This window comes from Macrobrachium nipponense, chromosome 36 (genome assembly GCF_015104395.2).
Source record: "Macrobrachium nipponense isolate FS-2020 chromosome 36, ASM1510439v2, whole genome shotgun sequence".
Classification (NCBI taxonomy): Eukaryota; Metazoa; Arthropoda; class Malacostraca; order Decapoda; family Palaemonidae; genus Macrobrachium; species Macrobrachium nipponense.
Genome location: NC_087220.1, coordinates 31,576,046 through 31,583,545, shown reverse-complemented (window position 1 = coordinate 31,583,545; position 7,500 = coordinate 31,576,046). Strand labels below are relative to the sequence as shown.

The following is a 7,500-nucleotide window of genomic DNA, read 5'->3' as shown; positions in this document are numbered from 1 at the left end:
AAGAAGAGTATCAGGGTAATATGGTATAAATAAAGTCCCCGATGCCTATTCTCTGTTTTTTTCCATCTGTCCATCCGCCTGTGATGTTTTTGTATGGTAACACTGCGTCCCGGGCTTTAGATAGTTACATTCAGCTTAAATTCAACGATTATAATAATATCCTTTTTCGAATATTAACGGTGTAATTCGCATACAGTAAATTATTAAAACACTTTTCAGTTGCAAATGTACACCCAGATGTCCTTTTATTTACCTAAAACTTACACATAGCGTAACTATTTAAAGCACGGGACGCAGTGTTACCATGCGAAAACACCACAGGCGGGTGGACAGATGGAAAAAAACAGAGTATAGTCACTACAGATAGTTCACGTAAGGACACCAGAGACAATTTGAACAACATCACAAAGTAAATAAAACCTACTCTGAGAGCAGAACAGCCTATGCCTCCGAGACTTCAATGGCCCCATTTAAATAAATGAAGGAGCCGGCACCGAATGGAATAAGCGGAGGAGGAGAAAATCCTGAAACGGCCCCAAAATGATAAAATAGAACGACTTTGTTTTAAAAAGTTTGCATCTTACCATGGAAGAGCAGACCGCTTAAGAAAATGGCACCATCTTGCTGGTTCAACTCGGCCCACTGACTTTTTTCTATTTCGCTTTCTTGGTTTTTTTTATTTATCTCAGTTCAGCCATAAAAAAAAGCAGCAGCTGTTTAGAGAGAGAGAGAGAGAGAGAGAGAGAGAGAGAGAGAGAGAGAGAGAGATTCGACAACAACCTAACGGGAGGTATTTTCTTTACCTTAGACCAATTTAATGACATTTAGGGTTGTCTCGACTGATGATAAACTGGTGAAATAATACAACTTGCAAGATAAATAGACTAAACACAAAATAAATGCATGAATGGAACAAATAACTAACGTACCCATAAGTGAGAGAGAGAGAGAGAGAGAGAGAGAGAGAGAGAGAATTATATACGTATATATATCAGAGATGTGGATCCAGTTCAACCTGGGGTGAAGATGCCTCGTCGAAGTTTGTAGTATGAGTAAGAGAGAGAGAGAGAGAGAGAGAGAGAGAGAGAGAGAGAGAGAGAGAGAGAGAGAGAGATAATATATATCAGATGTATGGATCCAGTTCAATCTGGGGTGAAGATTACCTCGTCGAAGTTTGGAGTAAGAGAGAGAGAGAGAGAGAGAGAGAGAGAGAGAGAGAGAGAGAGAGAGAGCAAAGCACTAACTTCGAAACAAGAATAACAACAAACGGAAAACATCGAAAACAGAGACCAACCATAATCACAATTCAATCGCTCCCGAGTTCCAAAACAAAATGCAACTGTCAGTCAGGCTTAGTCATTCGCTGGTTGTTCTCCCCGATTGGAAATTGAGAGTCCAAGGCCTCTTGCGTCACACTCAAGGGATTTACGAGGTTTTCCTGTGAGAATAATCGGGAATTAACGATTTCTTATCTCCTTTTTGGTCGGAAGTCTGTTCACGGCCTTCAGTAGGAATGATTTCCTTAGTTTTTTTTTCTTTAACGTTCGTAAAATTGTTTTGGACGTTCATAAAATTTTTTACGTCAAGGGATTTATATTTTTGTAGTCCCTAAGTTAACATTGTATTATTATTTCTTTTAGTATTCATATAATGTTAATTGTCAAGGGATTTAATAATTTGTTTTCTTTTTGTTAAGCCCAATGTCATTATTATTATTATTATTATTATTATTATTATTATTATTATTATTATTATGCTCACGTTCATACAATTTTTTTATGCCAAATAATTTGGTCAATCTTTTAGTTTTTAGCCCTAGAGTAATTTTTTCGACGTCCATAACATTTTTGACGTCAAGTGATTTAATTTTTTAAATTTTTTTAAGGCAAGTGAATTAATCATTTTTTCTTTTTTCTCTCTTTATGTTAAGCCCAAAGTCGTTACCATTATTATCACTATTTTTCTGACGTTCATAAAATTGTTGACGTCAAGTGATTTCATCCTTTTGTTTCCCTTTGTTAAGCCCAATGTCACGATCTCTTCATAGAGATTTTATCGAATAACTACCCAAGCGTTTAAATGCGGGTGACGTATTCAATATAGTTACATAAATGAAAACCAAGAACGGACTGAGGATCTAGTAATAAAGATTTTTTTATCAATAAAGATTAGAAGGATATTGGCAATAATTCAAGACTTCAGAAAAGCATTTGAAAATGAGATGAATTTGTGGGGAAGCGTCAAAGAAATGCATCATAGTCACGTGACTGACGAACATTAAATCCAGGTTTTGGACAAACACTTCGAATACATTTTAGCAGGAAGTGGAGAAGACTTTGTACAGCCCCGTTAAACCTACATTTACAAATTAGTTTAAAAAAAAAAAGGGGGGGGGGGGGAGGTTGAAATTCCACGATTGCATTAATTCATTACGCCACACACACACACACACACGAAAGGAAATAAGTGATCCACCGACATTTCATTGCATTTTACATATTCAGAATTCAGAATAAATTCGTTAACTGGAAAATGACTACAAATGTACATTGACAAGTATGCGATTTTTCCTTGAGAAATGATTGTGTAAACGTCTATATTTTTTCCTTGAGAAGTGTTTGTGTAAACGTCTACAATTTTTGCTTGCGAAATGATTTTCCAAACGGTTTAAGTAACAGGTTTTTAGACAGTTTAGGATACTCAAGTCATTCCTCGGGCATTTTATAAGGGTCCCATTCTTTTTTTTAAGGACGAAGGCCAGAATTCAATATTCTACCTAAGTTACTTTCTCTGTCCTAGCCAAACGTAAAGGGCAACTTTATACTTCGCGAAGAAAGGAAGACTTAGATATTAACGAAGAAAATATCGGACACTGAATTCATTGCCTGCAGTCGTTTTGGGCAAACTGTAGTCACCTCCCTTCTCCTTCCCAATAATAATACATAATGAAATATAAAATGACTGAGTGGGGTCGAAATGACAAAACGAGTGACATCAATTACTTGAGGTTCTTTGCAGCGTCCTATCGGCTCCAAGCTGCAACCCCCGTTCATTCATTATACTGTACCTCCGTTCATATTCTCTTTCTTACACCTTTCTACCCAGACTCTACTGTCAGTTGTTTCTTAGTGCAATTGCAAAGTTTTCCTCCTGTCAAACCTTTCAACTCTCAATTTCTTTTTCAGCGCTGAATGACCTCATTGGTCCAGCGCTTGCAGCTAAAAATTCATTTTCTTGACAGGGATTTTAGCCTCTGCAAAAAAATTTCCGCAATTATTCGTTGACCTTTTTCATGGGTGTTTTTCTTACCTCCATTGCAATTAAGCGTCAGTGCATGTGACAGTTGGATTTAAAAATTAATTTCAAGCAATACAATACTTAATTTAATAAAGGAGAATCTTTGGAAGACATATTATATTGAGGCACTTGAAAAGTATAATAATATTTGGAAATGTTTCATTGACATTACTAACCTAATACTATTCTCCTTGGACTTTAATACATTTTTGTCTATTTGTTAATTTATAATATTTATTTTCATTTTTTAATGAGTGGTATCTCTTCTTTCTGTATTTCCCTTTACCTCCTCTACTTCTTCCTAATTAACACCTTAATATTCTTTGGAAGCTTCAAGAATTTCAAGTCAGTGGCCCCTTTGGTGGGCTTCTTGCTCCATATGAATAGATTTCGTCTTCTGAATAATAATAATAATATAATAATAATAATAATAATAATAATAATAATAATAATAATAATAATAATAACCTTTTTTGAGTGTTCATTGTACTGTTCAAGCGGGAAAAAATAACGCAAGTAATGTAAAAGTGAAGAAAAGGTCTAACCTGAAAAAAGGGGGGAGGGGGTTTTCTTCAATCGCAAAAATAAAAAAAAAAATCCAGAAAGTGGTCGTGCAAAGCGACCGATATTTTTTTTCCCCTCTTGTTCGCTCAGCCAGTGTTTGTCTTTTTACATCGCCCGGGCTGGAAAAAGAAAAGAGAAAACTTTGCTCTTTGCAGAGAGAAGAGATTTTGCGGGGCGATTTGCGAGAGAGAGGGAGAGAGAAGAGAGAGAGAGAGGAGAGAGAGAGGAATAGACTAATTCCGAAAAGTGGGGCCAACACCGAATGAAAAATCGCTCGACAACCACTGCATTCAGAGAGCCATAGTCTCCCTTTTCGTGTTCGCGCGCGATTTTTCTGTTTGAATCTTTTGCGTTAAAGGAAAATACGCGCGAACTTTCTTCTTCGCTCAATAGTTACGGAGTGACTAAGAATAGCAACTTCTCACGGAAACAAGGAAAACAACTAAACGTATCTCGCAGTGGGGTACTAGCGCCGTCAGTGCACCTCACGGAGTACGGTACGGGAATTACTAAAGGTTCTTTGCAGCGTCCCTTCACCAGCCCCTAACTGCAACCCCTTTCATTCCTTTTACTGTACATCCGTTCATATTCTCCGTCTTCCATCTAACTTTCCTCCCTCACCTTACGATGACTTCAAAAGTGCAGCTGAGATGTTCTCCTTCTGTTACACCTTTCAAACCTACCTCTTCCTCCTCTCAACTGACCTTCCAGCGCTGAATGACCTCAAAGATCGCAGTGCTTGGCGATTGGCCTAAACTCTATACATTCCAATCCATCTAAAGCAGTCGTCTGACGCAGCAGTGAAAATCGTCCACAGATTCAAAGCAGCCATTTTAAATTAGCGTTTGGCAGCATGCAACAGTCATTAGGAGAATGATGCTGGCTCTTTCATTAGTGGTATACAAAAAAAATAGCTCCCTTTTTTTAGTAGCGTCACACTACACAGAATTGGCAGGCGTCAATTGTTTTCTCGTTTCATTAAGACCGTCGTAAAATTAGACGAACGTCCATTTTATACTGACAACTGTTGTGACACCCTTCCATTATCTTCGCTTACTCGGGGAGTAAGCCTGAAAACAACTTTGTTTTTGTTGATGGGTGGGGGGGGGGGGGGGGTTGTCAGAAAGGTCTGTGGAGGAGGATAGAAAGGTCTTAAAAAGGTGTTTCGCGTTGAGTTAAAGATGAAAGACTTTTAGGATAAGCTATTTATGATTAATTTATTAGAATGAAAATGCAAAAAAAAAAAATAATATGCATGTTAAACAGCACAGAGCAATTGTTTCTAATTAAATATAGCACATTTATTTTGATTTTTGCTGATGAAACAACGTTCTATATGACCTTAGATTTTAGCGTGTTTTAATTGACGATAAAAGTTAGGAATATAACGTTTACAACTTATGCATGAGGGGATAATCTTGCACGCGTCCCGAGTAAGCTGGAGATCAGGTTAAGTCATTCAAAAGAGACATGGAAAGAATATTGAAAAACGTTCTCCATCGTTGCCGGATTTACACCTGTTCAAAACACGAACAGAAATTAATCCTTTAAAACTCCAATTAGTTCTGTGCGAATAATCTCTCAAAATAATTTGCAAAATAACTAGCGCCGCTTCTAGGAACCTTATCAGACTGACATTTGGTGATCAATAAGTTATCAGGCACCCATTCGATGATATATTCATCATCTGGCACCCATTTGATGATCAATTCATTATCTGGCATCCATCTGATGATCTATTCATTATCTGGCACCCATCTGATGATCAATTCATTATCTGGCATATATCTGATGATCTATTCATTATCTGGCTCCCATTTGATGATAAATTCATTGTCTGGCACCCATCTGATGATCAATTCATTATCTGCCACCCATCTGATGATCAATTCATTATCTGCCACCCATCTGATGATCAATTTATTATTTGACACCCATCTGATGTTCAATTCATTATCTGGCACCCATCTGATGAACAATTCATTATCTGGCTCCCATTTGATGATCTATTAATTATCTGGCACCCATCTGATGATCAATTCATTATCTGGCACCCATTTGATGATCAATTCATTATCTGGCACCCATCTGATGATCAATTCATTATCTGGCTCCCATTTGATGATCTATTCATTATCTGCCACCCATCTGATGATCAATTCATTATCTGGCACCCATCTGATGATCAATTCATTATCTGGCACCCATCTGATGATCAATTCATTATCTGGCACCCATCTGATGATCATTTCATTATCTGGCACCCATCTGATGATCATTTCATTATCTAGCACCCATCTGATGATCAATTCATTATCTGGCACCCATCTGATGATCATTTCATTATCTGGCACCCATCTGATGATCAATTCATTATCTGCCACCCATATGATGATCAATTCATTATCTGGCACCCATCTGATGATCAATTTATTATTTGACACCCATCTGATGTTCAATTCATTATCTGGCACCCATCTGATGATCAATTCATTATCTGGCTCCCATTTGATGATCTATTAATTATCTGGCACCCATCTGATGATCAATTCATTATCTGGCACCCATTTGATGATCAATTCATTATCTGGCACCCATCTGATGATCAATTCATTATCTGGCTCCCATTTGATGATCTATTCATTATCTGCCACCCATCTGATGATCAATTCATTATCTGCCACCCATCTGATGATCAATTCATTATCTGGCACCCATCTGATGATCAATTCATTATCTGGCACCCATCTGATGATCAATTCATTATCTGGCACCCATCTGATGATCATTTCATTATCTGGCACCCATCTGATGATCATTTCATTATCTAGCACCCATCTGATGATCAATTCATTATCTGGCAACCATCTGATGATCATTTCATTATCTGGCACCCATCTGATGATTAATTCATTATCTGCCACCCATATGATGATCAATTCATTATCTGGCTCCCATTTGATGATCTATTCATTATCTGGCTCCCATCTCATGATCTATTCATTATCTGGCACCCATCTGATGATCAATTCATTATCTGCCACCCATATGATGATCAATTCATTATATGACTCCCATTTGATGATTATTCATTATCTGACACCCATCTGATGATCAATTCATTATCTGGCACCCATCTGATGATCAATTCATTATCTGCCACCCATATGATGATCAATTCATTATCTGGCTCCCATTTGATGATTATTCATTATCTGGCACCCATCTGATGATCAATTCATTATCTGCCACCCATCTGATGATCAATTCATTATCTGGCTCCCATTTGATGATCTATTCATTATCTGGCACCCATCTGATGATCAATTCATTATCTGGCACCCATCTGATGATCAATTTATTATCTGGCACCCATCTGATGATCAATTCATTATCTGGCTCCCATTTGATGATCAATTCATTATCTGGCTCCCATTTGATGATCAATTCATTATCTGGCTCCCATTTGATGATCAATTCATTATCTGGCACCCATCTCATGATCAATTCATTATCTGGCACCCATCTGATGATCAATTCATTATCTGGCTCCCATTTGATGATCAATTCATTATCTGGCTCCCATTTGATGATCAATTCATTATCTGGCACCCATCTGATGATCAATTCATTATCTGG

The 7,500-nt window shown here is 37.4% G+C and overlaps 1 protein-coding gene across 1 annotated transcript in view; it reads left to right on the top strand.

Annotated features, from left to right (window-relative positions):
* The window catches only part of LOC135203552 (uncharacterized), a 490,768-nt gene that overhangs the window by 425,552 nt on the left and 57,716 nt on the right, over positions 1-7,500 (top strand). The window lies entirely within an intron of this gene.